Genomic DNA, 19,608 nt, shown 5'->3' with positions numbered 1-19,608 from the left:
TGTTTTGATTATTACAGCTTTCAGATATACACAAGATTAAATAATGTTAAATTTCCAATTCAATTCTTAAAAAAATCTATATCCTGAACTTGTTCATAAAAGCATGTATGTACGATGTCAATTTCCTTTTGGTATACCTGCTTAGACATTGAGATCAGGTTTATAGAAAAGTCTTGAAAGTAGTTTTATACATAATACAGAATCAATCTATTAACTTGATACAGCTTTTCATTTACATGGGTCTTTCTCTAGTCAAAGTCTGGTAGTCTTCGTGATATAAGTCCTAAATTCTTTACTTACTTTAGCAAGTATAGCTATATATCTAACTTAGCTATTACCAATCTAATCTGACTTAAAGTTATGTCTAGGCACTTTTAGTTGTAGTTAGAATCAATTTCACTACTTGTTCCAGAAGCTTTTTTTAAAGTTTATTTCATTGTAAAGATGCTGTACAGGGGAGTTACAGTTACATGAGTAAGGTAATGAGTACATTTTCTATGGAGCATTGTTACCCCCTCCTTTGTTTTTTCCCTACCATCCCTTCCCTTCCCTACTTCCTGTACTCTTTCCCCCTCCCCGAAGTTGTAGAGTTCATTTCCAGCATAGTGTCTTGTGAGTATCATTGTTGCAATGGGTCATCCTGTGTCCTTGTTTCAGCATTTTGTTATTCCCCTTGCCCTCCCCAAATTAGATAAATGTATATAGGAGATAAATGTATATACAAATACAGAGACAACAGGGGATATACCATAGGAGGAAGAACATACAAAAGAAACAAAAAATTACATAGTACATTAAAAAATACAACTTCAAAGAAAAATCTCTTGTATCCATATCTTGGGGTTCATTTTGCTTAGCATCATCATATATGGTCATATATACATAGCTTTTGAGCTTTACTGCTCATCTGCTAAGATTATCCTAGACATATACTAATTATTACAAATAAGGGAAACCATGGGACCTGTGTCTGGCTTACTTCACCTAAAATGATTTTTTTTCCAAGCCATTTCCATTTCCTAACAAATGTTGCAGTGTCATTCTTTCTGATGGAGGCATAGAATTCCATTATCTATATATACCACATTTTCTTGATCTTCAGGATAAACACAGAGAGCCAGAGAGCTGAGCATTCAGAAGTTGCAAGGAATGCCAGTGAGCTTTACCGTCTAGTTGCCATCTTCTGAACACTGAGAGATCTTGCCCTGTTCTACAGTCCCAATTGCCAGTTTTTTGGTTCACTGGGAAATTCTTTTTATATACTAGCTCCTTAGTCAAGAGACTATTCTCCTCTCTCTTCTGCTGCTTCCAGCCATTAGGAGGTCAGCACAATACAATCAATAGAGTCTCTAGCAAGTACTGGTGTTACTTCCTGTGCCACAGCCCTGGATTGAGGAAGACTTGGCACATGTCAAAGGAATTCTCTCAGTTTTTAAGTTTAATCCCCAGCATTTACTGTAGCACCTCTCATTTACTAATTGAGTGCAGACTGGAAAGAACTAGTGGCATGTGCACAATTACTTTGTTCCTCATTTTTTTTGTCATTCTTATTCTAAGTTGACATTCTGTTCTACCTCCCCATTTACATAAATTCATAGTTTAGATCAGCTTGAATTCATGGGTCATTTTGAACAGGTACATATCATTGTTATATTACTTATTTTAGCTTAAATTAGCCTAGTTTAACTAGTAGGAGCCCTAGATTCTATGTCTTCATCTTATTCTTAGTTTAGATTCATCTTTTCATGCTCTGAATCTGGAATCAGTTATTTGTCCAAAAAACACTGGTTCCATTGAATACAATGCAATTTAGAGAATTGTTGTGTGGGTCCTATGTATTCTCAAAGATGCTAGAGTGCTACTGCCTTAAGGTGCTCTTAGTGGGAAATCTCTTGCTATCTATCTATCTATCTATCTATCTATCTATCTATCTATCTATCTATCTATCTATCTATCTATCTATCTATGTCTATAGTCTATCCATATATCCCTTCACTCACATATTCGTGTGCACATGTAGGTGTCATTACTAGGGCTTGAGCACAGTGCTAGCAGTCTTACATAGCTCTTTGCTCATAGCTACTACTTGAGCCATTTGAGCCACACTCTCAGGTGTGGGTTTTTGTTAGTTCATTGGGGGTAGAGTCTCTTTAACATTTTTGCCCAGGCTGACTTTAAACCACCATCCTTAAGTCTTAGCCTTCTGAATAACTAGGACTACGGGGGTGAGGCTTCGATGCCCAGCTTTATTTGACAATGCCTTTCATTTTAGTCTTATTTTTGCTCATTAAAAAAATGCTTGATGAGTACCTTAGTATTTCACTTATATTTACTTGCTTATTTTCTGTATACAATATATTTCTTTTGTAGGCCCATTTGATTTGGAATTTCTGATCTTAAAGTAGTCTTCACATTGAAGGCCTACGAGCCTGCATTTTATGTGTATAAATTAGGGCTAGACATTGGTGGACCTGGTTTAATAGCAACTACAGAGCAAATATGATTTTAAGCTTATCTTGAGGATAGAATTTACAATGACAGTACTAACTTGAAAAAATTCCCCTGTCTTCCATAAATGATTTTTATTTCAAATGCTTTCTGATCATAAAAGAAAACCACTGGGTCAATTCTTACAACTTTTGTGATCATGGACAGTATCATTGTTACAAATATTCTCTATAGGTTAAAGCCTTTTACTTTATATCTCATGTCTGATCTCCTCTACAGAACTTTAAGCTCATGTTATCTAACTCCTAATCAGCATTTTTACTTCTATGTCTTACATACATGGTCTTATTTCCAATAAGTGATTATTGTATATTTTCCCAAGCAGGCAAAAAGTAATTTTTATTACGCGATTTTATAACTCTGTAAACTTGATTATTTGCCTTTAGTTTTTTTCCCCATACACCAAATCTATTGGTATGTCCCATCAACACTACTTGAAAATATTTTTAAAACCTTACCCACTTTGCAAAGAAATGTATGAACCTGGAAAAAGTTATGCTAAGTGAAGTTAACATGGTAAGTTAAAGTTAGGTTAAGTTGGGTTTAAAGTTAGGTTAAGTTTGTTTTTCTCATATGTAGAAGATAGATTTACTTTATAAATATAAGCAAACACATATAGGTTATATACAAGTACACACAATTATATTGACTAAACTGTGGTATTTTCAGGGGTTGAACTTAAATGGTATAATTCCTTAGGAAAAAATGAATTCATAGTCCAACAAAACAAATACTAGAAAACTAGCATTTGAAATTTGGTGAAGGGGTCAAGAAGAGGAGATAATAGACAAATGAAGAGAGAAAGGGGTGTAGAATGGATTCATAATATTCAATGCATATCCTATGAACTTTGGAAAATGAAGGGGAATAATTGGGTTGGGAGGGCTGGGGGAGAATGATGAAATGAGTGACACTGATCAGGATGAATTGTACTCATAAACTTATTTGTTGAATGGTAACCTTTTGCACAATTACTTAAAGATAATAAAAATGTCATTTAAAATAAACATGAATGCCAGGAAACTAAAACATGTTTTGTTAGCAAGGAGAGGGCAAAGGGAGAAGGAAGCAGATGAATGGACAAAGGGTGGGTAAATAAAGTTATTATATTCAATGTACTTTATACAAAAAAAAGAACCAAGTAACTTGAAGGAATAGATGGGATTGGAAAAGAGGGGGGAGAACAAGGGAAGGGGTAGCAGTGATTAAGAGGCATGGCATTCATAATCTGGCTTGTGGAATTAAAGGCCCGTTGCATAACTACTTAAAGTAGAAAAAAATAAGAGACATGGAAGGGATCTTGTGAGAAGTGAGTCTGTGGAAAGGACCAGGTACCAGTCCAGGTTCTAGTCCCAGACCTACTTCTTTTTTTTTTTTTTTAAATTTTATTTTATTTGTGAACATGCTGTACAGAGGGGTTACAATTGCATGGGCAGGATAATGCATACATTTCTTACCAAGCACTGCAGCCTCCTCCTTTGTTTACCCTTCACATCACTTCCCAGCCTCCCCCCTCCCCCCCAATCCCCATCCTTCTCCTTCCCCCTTTCCCCCTTCCCCCCCCCCCCCGCACCGACGTTGTAAAGCTCATTTTGGACATGACAACTTGTACTTCTCATTGTTGCAACAGGTCCACCTGTATCCTTAAACAACTGGTTTTTCCCCATCTCCTCCACAAGTTATACTGACATCAAATATAGTGAAAGCAGGGGTTATACTGTGGGGGAGGGACATACAAAACAACAAAGAGATAATCGTATAGATGCATTAGAAACACATGCATGAAAGAAAAAAACATTAAAATACATATCTAAGGGTTCATTTTCCTGACATCACATTATCTGACCTTTTCTGCTTGACTCATACATATAGTAGATATTGCAAATAAGGGAAACCATGGGACCTATGTTTCTTTGGGCCTGGCTTACTTCACTTAATATAATTTTTTCCAAGTTTTTCCATTTCCTAACAAATGGGACAATGTCATTCTTTCTGATGGAGGCATAGAATTCCATTGTGTATATATACCACATTTTCTTGATCCATTCATCTACTGAGGGGCATCTGGGTTGGTTCCATATCTTAGCTATGGTAAATAATGCTGCAACAAACAGTTGTGCTGGTAGCTTTAGTGTGGTCTTGTTTGTAAACATTTGGGTAAATGCCCAAAAGTGGGATTGCTGGGTCATAGGGGAGTTCTATGTGAAGTCTTTTGAGGAACCTCCATACTGCTTTCCAAAGTGGTTGAACAAGTTTACATTCCCACCAATGAAGTAAGGTTCCTTTCTGTCCACATCCCCCCCAGCATCTGTTGTTGTTAGAGTTCTTGATTTTTGCCGTTCTAACTGGAGTGAGGTGATATCTCAATGTTGTATTGATTTGCATTTCCTTTATGGCTAGGGATGTTGAACATTTCTTCATGTGTCTATTGGCCATCCTTCTTTCTTCTTCAGAGAAGTTTCTCTTTAAGTCTTTCGCCCAGTTATTTATTGGGCAGTTGTTTCTTTGCGGATTTGTTGTTGGGGGGTTTAATTTTTTGAGTTCCAAGTATATTTTAGATATGAGACCCTTGTCCGTTGTATGGCTAGTAAAGATCTTCTCCCAATCCGTAGGCTTTCTATTGATCTTGCTAGCTATGTCATTTGCCCTGCAGAAGCTCTGCAACTTTATGCAATCCCATTTGTCCAACCTTTCTTTGATTTGTTGTGTTTCCGGGTCTTTATTCAGAAAATTTCGGCCTGAGCCAAGGAGACCTAGGGTTTCTCCTATTCCATCCTGTAATGTTTTCAGAGTGTCTGCTTTGACTTCAAGGCCAGACCTACTTCTAACACCTCCCTGATCTTTGGAAGCTCTTTTTGCCTGTCTGCTTCTGTTTTCCCAAATGCAAAGTGAGTGATGAGGCCAGGGGAGTTCTTATACCAAAGGTCTATGAGGGGACTTAGAGACGAGAAAGCACTCAAATAAGCCACAAGCAAGTTTATTAAAACACAGATTGAGTTTCTCACCTCTGATGCTGCTATACTAAACAAACAAACAAAAACACCTGTACATTGAGTTTGGATGCTGAAAATTTTCTGGAGATGATATTGATGATTTGATAATAATGTAAATATGCTTAGCTACACTGGATCATACATTTAAAATGACTAAAATAGTGAATTTTATGTTAGGTGAATTTTACTACAATAAGAAGCAACAATTTACAAAAATGTTGACTCATAGAAGTAAACAGAAATTACCCAACCTTTCTTACCTCCTCTCTACTATAGCAGAGATCATTATTAAATAAGCCTATCTTGTCAGGGAACTATTAATTTTATATCTCATAAGATATATAATTCATCTAAGAGTATTAGAGAAGTTTTTAAGAGAAAAGCCAGACTACAAAAAGACTCTATGATAAAGTGACATCTGAAGGCACGTTTGTCCCCTGCCCCCTTCACATGATTACTTCCACAATGAACCTTGACTTTGTCCACGGAGATGCTGGCTATGGGTATCTTTGTTATGTAAAAGATGCAGTCTATTCCTGAAAGGTCATCCATCCATCATGCTGAGAGAAAGAGAGAGGGGGGGGGAGAGAGAGAGAGAGAGAGAGAGAGAGAGAGAGAGAGAGAGAGAGAGAGAGAGAGAGAGAGAGAGAGAGAGAGAGAGAAATGTATTTTCCTTCCATATTGTACTTACTGCTTATTTTACCAGTTTCTCAATGGCCATACAAAAACCCTTTTCATTGAATTTTCAAAAAAAAAATTTAAGTGATACTATTAGAACTGAATATTATAGGAGACTGAGCAGAGCTTTTGCTTCCATTAACTATGGGAAATTCGCCATAGAAAAGCAACACATACATGATTATATTCATTAATAAGATGAGAAGACTATAAGAAAGATCAATGGTACCATTTATGCTATTGAGCTACAGTCTTCTGAAACTTACAAATAAATAGCACGGAAGTCTAAGGAGATAAGGAACATTATAAATTGGCAATATGTATATTAATTGTGATTTGTCATTATTTCTGTCATAATAATTTTCTTCTGAAGCCCTCTTTTTAGGAAGCGACTATGATTAAAATACATTATATACATTTACTAAGATAGAATAGTGGCATCATTAAAATTCATTAAAAGAGGGTAGTAAGAATAAGAGAGAATAATGGGGTATGATAAAAATACATGCCAAAATTCCCCAACAAAACCCTGTAGTATTTTTAATATACATTAACAAAAAATGTAGTCATCCTCTTAGCACCTGACAACTTCTGTATCACCAAACCCATAATCATGTTAAAGATTCAAAAGGAGCTTGGTAACACGGTAGGCATTTTAACATAAATGATCTCATCAAACTTCTCTTTATGTTTCCAGGATGACAGCTAAAATCAGGACAAGCAAACACTTGTTAGCAAACTTACTTGTTCGCTTCTCTTTATCTGGTAGAGTTAGAAACATAACACAGGTTTCTCAGAAGGAAAGTCATCTTCACATGGAATAATCTGGCTCCATCCTGTGAGCAGTTTTTGTGAATGTGAAACAAGTGGCTCACAGCTGTCTCTCCACTCCGTGTTGAGGCCATGGGAACCAACCTTCCGAGTTACACTCCACCACTCCATGAATACCAGGAGCCTGAACATGGATCTGTGTCTCCAAGCCCAGTGCTGAGGGAAAAGAAGTCTCAAGTCCAAGAGACTGAGATTGGACTAGACAGTTGAAAGGAAAAGTCTTACTTGTGTGTTCTGCAGTCTCAGGTGTGTGAATCTAATAATCTGTATTTCATCTAGAAGTTAGACACATAGGTTACTCTGCAATGCCAATTTATTATGGTGTGTACTTTTGCAATGGATGTGAGTTTTTCTCTTGCTACTTGTAATACTTGAAAAATGTTAAATATGAAAAAGCCAAGAAATAACTAATTTTACATATATATATATATGAAGAGAGACTATACAGTGAGATAATTTATATGTGTGTATGTATATTTGTTTATATATAATATATAAAGAGAGAATTTTCATATGTTTTAGCTTCTTACTTCACAGTAGCGATGGTACACGGTGTACCACAAGTAGATTTATCTGCCATACTTAGGTTCACGCTGGCCTCATTGCTGAAGTTACTGTCTTTAAATGAACACTGCCATGATCTATCATCAGGAATGCTGATGTTATGAATTCTAAGAGTCACTTTGCCCTCTCTAATGGCCTCTTTCACGAACTCCATGTGACTCCTCTATTCAGGGATAGCTTCTTTATTCATTTCATGGCCATCTCTGTGAATGGGCCAAGAATGGTTACCCCTGAACCAACGAATCTCTGCATTCTGCACTGTGTGGTGGGAGCAACTGACAGCTGAGCTCAGCCTGACCTCCTGCTTTAACTGCCAAGCTCCCATAGGAATAGCCTTAATCAACTTCTTTATGGAGGAAGAATGAAAATCAAAATAAACCAGAAACCAACAACATCACTGGTGCTAGACTTTGCTTGGAAGGTATGTCCCTTTGTCTGTCCTATCTGGCTAATCTAAAGGTCAGGTTCTGATTATACTTCCTTAAATGTAAGCCAATTATCTTATTTGAGAAAAAAAAACGCTACTTCTTTTTAGAATATATTCACCTCAGTCAGGCATGGTGAAACACTCCTGTCATCCCAGCATTTATGAGGTCAGAGGCAAAAGTATCATGAGTTTGAGTCCAGCCTGTGCTACACAGTAAGTTCCAGATCAGCCTGGACTGTATAGTGAGACCCTGTAAAATATAAATAAATAAATAACCAAAATTTTTAGTCTATTTTTGTTTGTTTTAGAAATTTCTATTTATTAATCACAAAACTCAAATACTTTTCCTTCAGCCATGTCCACTCAGTCTACCAAAGGGCCCATCTCTTCATTTCTGCTACAGTGTTTTTCTAATCTATTACATGACTTTTGTTCTGTTCTACAATTTCTGCATCTTTGCTTACATGTTACATGTCATTTCTTTGTTCCTTTAGACTCCATTTAAATTCTATAACATATTCATTCTAAGTCTGAACCTGATAAATCCAACATCCTGAGCATGTCTCTGGTTTTGGTCATTAGTTCCTTCAAACTGTGATTTTTGCTTTTCAGTATAGCTTGATTTTTTGTTGAAAGTCCAATATGATGTCATGAATAAGAGAAATATTAGAGAGAGGATTTTAGTGATGTAGTAATAAGGTGTGATGGAAGGAAAAGTATTCTATAATTCCATGATTTGGTTGTAGTCTCTTAGTGACACCCACTTGGGGTGTGTGTGATCTTCTCACAGTTTCTCCCTTGTAAAAGGAAAGAGGTGGCTGGAGTTCCATCTTTCCCTTCCCCCAGATTAGCGAGGCTATGATATGTAACTCTAGTAGTAAGTTAGCCTGTGGGAGAATTTCTCTTAAGAATAAATTTTAATTTTCCAGATGGTTACTTTTTTCCTCCCTTTGTTGGAAGTACAAAGGAATATTTCTCCAACTATTCATTATGAGAAACTGGTTGAAACTCTCGAAGTAAAAGGTACCAAAGAGTGTCATCCAGCTCTCTGGAGGTTTTAACTCTTACTGGTCCACACAGAACCTCCAGCAATTCAATCATTAGAGTTCTGGGTTTCCTACTCTAGTATTAGTACTACCAGAAGTTGCTATACATAGATTTCTACACATTTCTTTCTCTCCAATTTTCAGAGCAGTTATTTCTTCAAATTATTATCTTGAAGTAGTTGTGCAAAAGGGTTTCAAGTTATATGTCAGTGTGTGATCAATATCATACTTCTCATCTTTCTCACCCATCTCTCCAAACCCCACCCATTCCCTCAATGTATCTAGTTCTATTTTCATCTATGTACGTTGAATATTATAACTGCATTTGCCTCTCCCTTTCCTCTCTCTATTCACCCTCTCGCCCTGTGCTGTATGATTGTCCTTCTCTTGTGGACCAGAGAAGAGTTGCCGACTTTCAGCATCTTCTTTTCAATATTTTTCTTGATAATCTGTTGGAAGGATGCTAAGCTCCTCAGTGCTAGACAGAATATTAGCAGTCAACCCCAAATTCTTTATCACTGAAGAAGAAGTACATTTTGCTCTTACCTGAGAACTCTGTCATCACTTGCAGGAAAAGAAAACACACACAGATAGAGAAGAGACTTTAGGCTTCATCACATTTAGAAAAGTTCCTGGAATAAGGTTATAGAAAGTGAGATATGTTCTTGTCTAGATACACAAAATGAAGCCAAGGTTCAGTAATGTTTAGATTTGTGTTCTTGAACAATTGAGAGGAGGCCAAATTGTGGTTGAATTAAAATTGCTTGCTAGTGATTTATATATCTCAAAAAATTAGACATTGCTGAATTATTTTTGTAAATTTTTAGTGAATCTGGACTTTAGACATATGATAGTAGTTTTCTGATAGTACAGCTAGAAAAGGTGGCACTCATCTGCTTACACAGAAAGAAAACTAGATATATTACAGATTATTTTATTGTGCTTATTTTATTTTTGGGTGCTGGTACTAGGGTATTCTACCATTTGAGTCATATCTCGAGTTTGGCTTTTTGTTGGTTAATTGGAAAAAGAGTCTTGAGAATTTGTCTGCCTGTTCTGGCTTAGAACCTTAATTCTCACATCTCAGTTAGCTAAGTAGCTAGAATTATAGGTGTGAGCCACTGGCACCAAGCTAACTACTGAATTTAACAAACAAAAATCATCTGAGATCTAATGTTAAAGGCAAATGACTAACTTAAAGTTAGAAAAATGCCTGCAAAAGGAAACATGACTTAAAGAATTGCTAAAATGTAGAAAGGAGCTACATAAATCTGCAATGAGATTTACTCACACGCTTAAACAAATTACTACATGTTGTAGGCACACTGGGTTTACTTATAGTTATGTCATTCAGGAACTCAAGCAGTGACAGTTTGGATTAGGAAGAATTCTGAACAATTTTTCTCCTGCTGCTGAAAACAGGAATAAGGGTCACAATCTAATCCCCATCCTGTCTTTATCCATCTTCCCTACAAAATTAAAACCTTAAAATCCAAGGGAAGTGCACCCAAAACTCATTCTTTAGGCATTAGAGGAAACTTACTGTAGCTTGTGGAGAGGAACTGGAGAAAACAAAAACAAACACCTAACCTTTAACTTGGATGGATGTCTTAGTCCGTGTTATGTTGCTATATCAAAATACCTGAGAATGGCTCATTTGTGATAAAGGATGTTTGTTCAGTCTTATTGGCATAAGAACAAAGCCAGCCCATACCACCTAACCAGCTGCTGTGTGATGGTCTTCGTCTACTCATAAGGTTTGCTCTTTATAACCTTTATTTGGGCCCTAGGTCTTCAAAGCCCCATTACCACACTAAAAATGTTTCCAACATTTGGATTATTGAAGGACACATCACATCCATACCAGAAGTAGAACAATACAAACACATGCTTAGCCTAGCATGGCATCTAAAAGGGGAAAGAGGAAAAGTTTAAGTTTGAGACACTATGCAGGACTAAGGCTGAGACTTAGGCAAGTAATCAGAAAAGTCTCAACCCCAAAACACTAACAAGTGCTAAATAACAATAAGAGCATAATAATAATATAATAAATATAGTTTAGAAGGGCTTTGGGAAAAGTATATTCTCGCCAGACACTGAAAACAAAAACAAGATTGAAAATCAAATAGGTAGACTAAATTATAAGAAAGGATTAGAAAGTAGATGCTTTGGGAAAGTAGCTATTGCTGGAGCTGCCTGGAACCTAGTTATTATACTAAGGGCTCCTACAAGAATAGGGTTCATCTCTAGCTTTACTCTTGGTTAGACTAACTGAAGTTCCACAGTAAATACTTAGGAAAAGGGCATGTATAAGCATAAAGTGTAATTACATCATCTATAACTTATAAATTGTGTGATAAGAAAACAAGAAATAGAAAAAATCAAGAGTATACACAGTCTAAAGGGATAAATCCAGTCTGATATACAAATCATATATGTGTGTGTGTTTTTATATATGTATGTATTTATATAATTGTGATTTTAAGAACCAATTCAAAAGCGATACTCATGAGACAATATGTTGGAAATGAAACTTACAACTTGGAGGGAGATGGGGGGGAGGGAAACTGGGATACAAATGAAGGAGGGGGGTAACAGCGTTTGACAAGAAATGTATTTATTACTTTGTGTATGTAATAACCACTCTGTACATCACCTTGACAATAACATTAAATAAAAAAGAATAAATTTCTGGTACTACTCTATGTTTCCTCTGAGTTCTTTTATAAAGAGGCTGTCAGAGTGAGACAATTCCTGGAACACAAAAAATAATGCAATATGAATAATAAAATTTAAAAGCAGATTGCCTCTCTTGAACTCTATTGAATCACTTCACTGCCTGTTAGCTTTCTAAGTTTCCAAGATTGTCAGTTCATTATGGAGTTAGAACTAAAGAAGCCCTAATGCTGCACTTACATTGTCCAGAAGTAGTTTTGTCCCCAAACACCATCTGCAATTTATTTACTTATTTGAGCTCTAGAATTCAGAAGACATTTCTTTCCAGGTCCTTTATGAAGCTCCTTCAAGCCTGTAGGTGGTTTAGCAAGATTCCCACTTTGACTATCAGTCACACCCTTACTAAAGCCAGAGAGAGGGAAAGACAGACTGACAGACAGACAGACAGACAGACAGACAAGGACAGAGACAGAGACAGAGACAGAGACAAAGAGACAGAGGGAAATAGAGGCAGAGGCAGAGGCTGAGACAGAGACACTTATTTACCAGAGTTTCTACTTGTTCCCTGCCACTGAGCTTTTCTCTCCTCTATTCTAAATTGATATCCTTCACAGAGAAAAGAGCAAGGTTCTATCTTACACATTATAAAATCTCAAATGCTCAAATATGTTTTTCAGCACACCTTGCATCACCTGAGACATGGATATATCATTTTTGCACAGTCTTGTTTGAACACAACGTGGATGCCTAGGACCTTATCTGAGCGGAGACATTTTTGTCTATGTATCTTTCCAGTGTCTTTGTTTAACATGCTAATGATGGCAAAGACTTATGGGAATCCTCACTCATGTTAATAGTTATCTAAATCACCAATGTAAACATCATTTAGAATTTTCTCCTTTTCCAGAAGTACTAAATATCACCTTTTCTATGTTCTTCTATTTCAGTTCTGTTTTATTCTAAAAAGTTGTGCTTACAGTTTAGGGGAGGACACAGGGAAGCACTTGGAAATAATTCTAGAGCATGTAATTTTTAAAAGATGCAGAACCTTGTCAACGTTTAGGAAGTTACCCATAAGGATAATTGTTTATTTTGTTCTAAAAGGGGCATGAGTATCACAAAATGCAGATATAAAATGATATATGCAGAACAAAATTTGCAATGTGAAGAGCAGAGAATGACAGACAAACCCTTGATTTCTCAATACACCTTAGAAATCTGTGGTTAGCCTGAACATGGCTGAGCCACATTCATTGTGGCCAGTGTTCTGCTGTTGAGCTAACTCATATCCTTTAAGCCATCTCTTGGTTAAGCTACTGAGTGATTGAAAATAGGAACATGTAGATTTATTCCTTAGAAAATTCCTGACCTTTGGAGGATCAGTAAAGTTTTCTTTCTATTGTAAGTCACTGCTTTAATAATAGTGAAAGGTTATTGCCGGGAGTGGGGGTAGATTTTATATATTCCTAAGAAGAAAAAAAGTTATTCACTCACACCACCAAGTTCTACCTACATCCCAAGAAGAGATCACTTATGGTTGGAAGATAGTCCTGTTGCAAGTCTTCTTTGAGAATTTTAGGAAGACCTGAGTTTCTCATTACTCATTTTATTCTCTCATCAATAGAAGCATCAGAATTACTTGATAATTTCTAGGGTTTTTTTTGGGGGGGGTCCGGTAGTGGGGCCTGAACTCTGGACCTGGGCGCTGTCCCTCAGCTCTTCAGCTCAAGGCTAGCGCTCTACCACTTGAGCCACAGCGCCACTTCCAGCTTTTTTCTTTTTGCTTATGTGGTGCTGAGGAATCGAAGCCAGGGCCTCATGCGTGCAAGGCAAGCGCTCTACCACTGAGCCACCTTCCCAGCCCAATTTCTAGGGTTTTAATTGAAGATGGCTGACATCTTGAGGCTTGTAATCTGATCTACGGATGTTGTTAAACTTATTTAGGTCATCTTTATGTGATTACTAGCAATGATAAAAACTTCTGTTAGCCATTAAGGGTTTTCCTTTGTGGAACTCACATAAGAAAAAACTTGTCTAAGATAAGGTTCCTAGGAAACCGACTAAGAATTCTATGCAGGATCTTCATTGAGTGTGTAAACTAAGAATCAAGACAAAAATTCAAGTGTAAGCATTAAAGGGGGGACATTGACACAATATATTCATAACTACTTCATTGAATGGAACTTCTTTGTACAACTATTTAAGATAGTAAAATATACTTTTAAATGCAAGCAAAAGAAGTAGGATTTATCAGCAAAAAAAAAATCTGAGGATTACAATGGAGAAGAAATTAAGACAATCTGAAAAAATGAAGCTGGCCCCTTGGCCTAGTCCAGCCAAAAGGGGAGAAATAAACTCTTATTCCCCCATGAGAACCTGTCTTTGGTATAAAATGTCCTGCATATAAAGAGGATGCATACATTTTGATCAGGCAGCTTGCCAATGGAGGACATTTCGCAGAGTCATTTAGCTAAGAAATTGTATCTACCAGGGCTGCCAGCATTGAGGAAGAAATGTCCCAGTCCTGGAGGGAGATGTGAAGGACTGCTCAGAGCACCTACAATATTCCACCCAATGCACTTCTTAATCTTATAGTGAGTTTGTTAAGGACTCCAGATTTCACCTGCTCCTAATGGCATCACAGTTTTTCTTATGGACACAATCCTTACCTCATTCCTCACCTACATCTATTCCCCTCACAGCCTTTCTCTGAGTCTTAGACAGGTTGCCAAGCATGTGTCTGTGACCTCTTCAGTTTTCTTCCTGATAGCAAATTATTTATGTCAGACAACAAAGAACTCAAAATAAATCCCAGTTCAGGCCTGACTGAACTAAAGAGACACAGGTATATTTTGCTAAACAGTAAAGAAGTAAAGTCAGCTTATAAAATTCATTTCAAAAAACCCAACAAATGATGTGCCAAAAGTCAGCAGAACTCACAAAAGGCAGAGGAATAGTTGAAATTTAACCAGCTACTATATAGAATATTTTATGAAAACATGAGGGGTTCTCGGAAAGGTTATACCTTAGTATGGGGCTTGAATAATCCCTAGCTTCATAGCCCCTGCCATACCAAACTTGAAAACAGGACATTGAGAAATCTAACTAAATTGAAAATATAGACTTTATTAGCAAACGAAAGCCTAGCACTCCATAAAATACCATTAAATTAATATATTTGGAGACATAATAATTCCCAATCTTCAGCAACCAGAAAAATGCCTGGTTCCATGGAGGAAAATTTGTTGCATGACAAAGAGAATCATATTTAATCAGAAATGATACAGAAATCAGTGATTAGAAAACTGCCAGAAACTACTCATTTAAGGACATATAAAAATACAGTGAGAAGATGGGCATTAGTGGCTCATACCTATAATCCAGCTACACAGGAGGCTGAAATATGAGGATTGTGGTTCAAAGCCAGCTAGGGCAGAAAAGTCCCCCCCTCCCCGCTTACATGACTGAGATTTACTATTAACTTGAAATCTTCCATTTGTTTCTTCATATTTTTCATTTATCTCTCACTATCTGTGTGTGTGTGTGTGTGTGTGTGTGTGTGTGTGTGTGTGTGTGTGTGTGTCATTTCAATGGATGGACTAAATAATAGTTTTCTGAGAATAGTAATCAACAGACTTGAAGATAAATCTGATCTATTTGAAATAAGAGAGAGACTGGGAAGCTGATTATTGCTTTTGGAATTGAACCATGAGATAAAGAACAAATCATGTATTCTCTGAACTGTCTTATGTTTGTACTAAGGATATAGTTACTTCACATCTTTGCATGAAAGTACAGATCCTCAGATTCTTTTACAGATATCCTAAATTGGAATCTTCCCAAGTGTTAAAGAAAGAAAGATCACTGAGCGCAGGTAGTTCATGCCTATAATCCTAGCTACTCAGGAGGCTGAGATCTGAGGATCACAGTTCAAAGCCAGCCCAGGCAGGAAAGTCCATGAGACTCTTATCCCCAATAAACCACTCAGAAAACTGGAAGTGGTGCTGTGGCTCAAGTGGTAGAATGTTAGCCTTGAGCTGAAGAGCTGAGGAATAATAACCAGGCCCAGAGTTCAAGCCCCACAACTGACCAAAAAAAAAAAAAAAAAGAAAGAAAAGAAAAGAAAAGAAAGAAAAAAGAAAGGTCAAATGTTTTTTAAAGAACCCAAATTGTCCCTAAAATATGGACAAAGGCATGATTATTCCCAGCAGCAGGAAAATGCAATGCAGAAAGATGATTCTGCAGTGTCCTCTACATACTCCAAGGAAAAGTTTAAGAGTAAACTACAGGTTTTCTTTCTCCAGAATTATTGGCAGAAATTTATAAGATGAATTCTTTGTTGCTTTGTATGTCCCTCCCCCACAGTATAACCCCTGCTTTCACTGTATTTGGTGTTGGTATAATTTGTGGAGGGGAAGGGGAAAAACAAATCATTTAAATAGGGATACAGGTGGACCCATTGCAACAATGAGAAGTACAAGTCGTTATGTCGAAAATGAACTTTACAACTTGGGGGGCACGGGGAGGACTGGGTGGGGGTTCAGGGGAAGGATGGGAAGGAATGGGAAGGGGAAACAAAGGAGGAGGCTACAATGCTAGATAAAAAATGTACTCATTATCTTGCCCATGTAATTATAACCCCTCTGTACAGTATTTTCACAATAAAAAAATAAAAATAAAAATATAAAAAGAATTATTGGCAGAAGTATTGCCTCTGGGTACCATGCTTGCTTCCTTTGGGAGTTATTTGGGGCTGAAACTTAGTGGTCATACATATTTTGATCATGTGCACACTAATAAATTCAGTCAAATCTATACTCCCTTATACATTTATATTAACATCTAACTTTTCATTCAAGCTAAAATGTATGATTTATTAACACAAAGCTTAGAGGAAAATGTATTAACTCAGCTATAGCCACCTCTGAATGCTCATCCTTCCAGCAAAAAAGACCAATCCCAATCCTAGTAGGACATCTTTCTTCAGGATGATTTTGCATAGGCTAAATGTAAAGATAGAACCTGAGGTTTTTCTCCTGACACTCAATGTGAAGCCTGCTTCATGGCTCCATCTTGTGTTTCATTCTTGCTATTACATGTCAATGTAAGAATATCTGTAAACCATAGTTCCAGGGAAATGTTGGAAAGGAACGAGTGCTGTGAGCATCCACGAAGCACCTTAAGAAGCAACACACTCTCCTAATCATTGTCTCTCCACATCGAGAGCTTATGAAACACACCGAGATTTCTTCTTCATTTTCCATCTCATGGAAAATCACAAGTCACAGGGTATTCACCCTCTTCCCTCTTCCTGATCAGAGCCACATAGCATGCCACATAAACAATCTCACTTCAGTGCTCACAGAAGTCAGGAGACCTGGTTCAAGCCTTACCCTGTCACACAGATGACTTTGGACAGGTGATTTGAAAGTTCTAAGCCTCAGTTTCCCAACCCTGGAAAATGGGGTTACTCATGTGAGAAGAGAAACAAAGCTTTCTGATTTCAAAGTCCGTAATGTTAGTGGTATAATACAAACCCACATCATCAAATGAACCAGTAAAGTAGTTGCAGTGTAGAAGTAGTAGTAGTAGTAGTACTTTTTCCTTCTTCCTCCTCCTCCTCTCTGAGGGTTTAAACTCAAGGCCAGCCTACTGACTAGGCAGGTGTGATCTTGACACACCCCCTCCCAGTCCTTTATACTTTATTTTTCAAATAGCTTCTCACCTTATATATGTAAATTCTCACATTAAAATTTCAGATCTCATAGTCTGGTCCATGACCCTCCTGTTTGTACGTCCCACATTTGGAATAATGAGTACATCCTACCACATCCAGCTTTATTTTACTGATTGAGATATCGCAAGAATATGCTGAAGCTGACTTTGAACTATGACCCTCCCAATCTCCCCCTCCCGAGTAGCTAGGATTTCAGGGTTAAGCCAACATGCTTGGCATAAAATTCCTCTCCCAAGGTCATGACTTAGCCCAAATTCTCTAGTTCCGACTCTTGTCGCAGATGACATGTGAAAGCCAGAAGAAAGCTAACACAGGGTCATGTACATGTTTCAAGGGTTAGTTTCCTATCTTTGGGGTTCAGAGAGTTGCATGTGCTTACATTCTTACATCATTTATTACCTAATGTTCTAAACAGTTGTTTGAAGAATAGGCAACTTCCTCAATCAGACAGTATGATCTTGACAAGTATAGAGTCTCAGTGGTCTCTGAGCCCTACTACTCACAAAGCATCTCCACTCACCACCTGTTGAGGGAATTATAAGAAAGAAGTTCAGACTCTGCCCGTCCCCAGGAAGCTCAGGTACAGGATGATGACCAAGGAATAGTTCTAATCTGATACCTGAAAGCCTTGGGGGTCCATCTAAGTCTTACCATAAACTCACTCTAAGACCTTGGAAAAATATGCTGACTTTTCAGAAGTTCCTTCAACTGGAGAGTGGGGGTAATGCCTCCCCTCCTTAAATAATACGCAAGTACAGTGGGATACAGTAACGAGGGTATTGTGTCACCTAGACTATGAAGTGTGCTAATAGAATATAAAGTGTCCTCCAGAATTTATTCTCTGCTCGCGAATTTTTTTTAAGGACTTGGTGTGTGCCTCAAGTGGTAGAGTGCCTGTCTAACAAGAGCAAGGCCCTGAGTTGGCCCCCAGTACCAAAGAAAAAGGGAAACCATGGACTAAAACAAATGTATTTTTGACAAGACACAGGATGCCCCAAAGCATGACATTTCCTAGTCTTCCATGTAGCCAGATAGTACCACACAAGTTCAGAACAACAGAATATTAATGACATGTCACGTTACGTTCAATAGGCAGAAAGTGTTCACTGAGCTATGGAGGCAATGGCTGGAGTTTAAGCAACCATCTTAGATATAAGCTGTAAAATGAGAGAGCAGCAAGGTAAAAGTAGATAAAACCTCTTAAAATGTTTGAACCCACTCTATCAGTCCTGCTCTTTCCGTCTCAACCTTAACATGAAAAATAAAAACTAAAACCAACAAACAATCTGTTTAAGGTACTTTTAGCTTTGATATTACCATCAAACTTAATCCCAAGAGAAAGGAGCAAGCTAGAGGTTGAATGATATTACCCAGCATCCCCCTCCCTGACGCACCTAATTGAACTGCTATTTACACAGCAAATGCCCCATAGAAATGCTGAAGAAATTTGAGACACTGGTATCTGACCCTGAAAACCAACAGGGATAGTACACAGCTAACCAGAGTATGAGTTGGTGGAGAGCTGGGAGAAGGAGGAATGCCACACACTGAGTGGGAAGTGAGTGGGATTGGGGATTGAGAGTCCAGACCTAGAAAGCCTTTACTGGAGATTATAATCAGAGCTTCAAGTCCCCAAACCACACTGGGAAAACAGCCAAAAGCTGCAACTATGATCTCCCAAGTTAAACTTCCAACTAGTCTGCCACCTGCTGGTCTAAATGAGAGAGAGAGAGAGGGGGGGGGGGGAGAGGGAGAGAGGGAGAGAGGGAGAGAGAGAGAGAGAGAGAGAGAGAGAGAGAGAGAGAGAGAGAGAGAGAGAGAGAGAGAGAGAGAGAGAATATTATGACTGTCCTGCCTTAGCAAATTTCAAAGACACAATATGGTTCTGTTAAGCATACTGTACTTCAGAGCTTCAGACTTCCACCTTGCAGTTGAAAGCCTGTGAACTACTCCTGTCTTGAGAAACCTGTTTGCCCAGGTAGGTGGGAGCAACACCTCACTCACACTGAGCTATCTCCCTCCCCACCTGACCCAAGAAGCTTAGAGAACTCACAGGCCAAAGAAAGCGCTCTGTCCTCCAGAGCAATACTTGATAGCAGGGATAAAACTGTCTCCCAGAACTTCAAATCCTGCAGATTAGAGTGAGGT

General features: G+C 37.8%; 1 pseudogene; it reads right to left on the bottom strand.

Annotated features, from left to right (window-relative positions):
* Positions 1 to 6,937: 6,937 nt before the first annotated feature.
* On the bottom strand, positions 6,938 to 9,609 carry LOC138803526 (selection and upkeep of intraepithelial T-cells protein 8-like; annotated as a pseudogene).
* Positions 9,610 to 19,608: the final 9,999 nt, after the last annotated feature.

This window comes from Dipodomys merriami, unplaced genomic scaffold, assembly GCF_024711535.1.
Source record: "Dipodomys merriami isolate MVZ:Mamm:240054 unplaced genomic scaffold, mDipMer1.0.p SCAF_34, whole genome shotgun sequence".
Lineage (NCBI taxonomy): Eukaryota > Metazoa > Chordata > Mammalia > Rodentia > Heteromyidae > Dipodomys > Dipodomys merriami.
The sequence above is the reverse complement of the archived record's forward strand: the minus strand, read 5'-3'. Positions and strand labels throughout refer to the sequence as shown.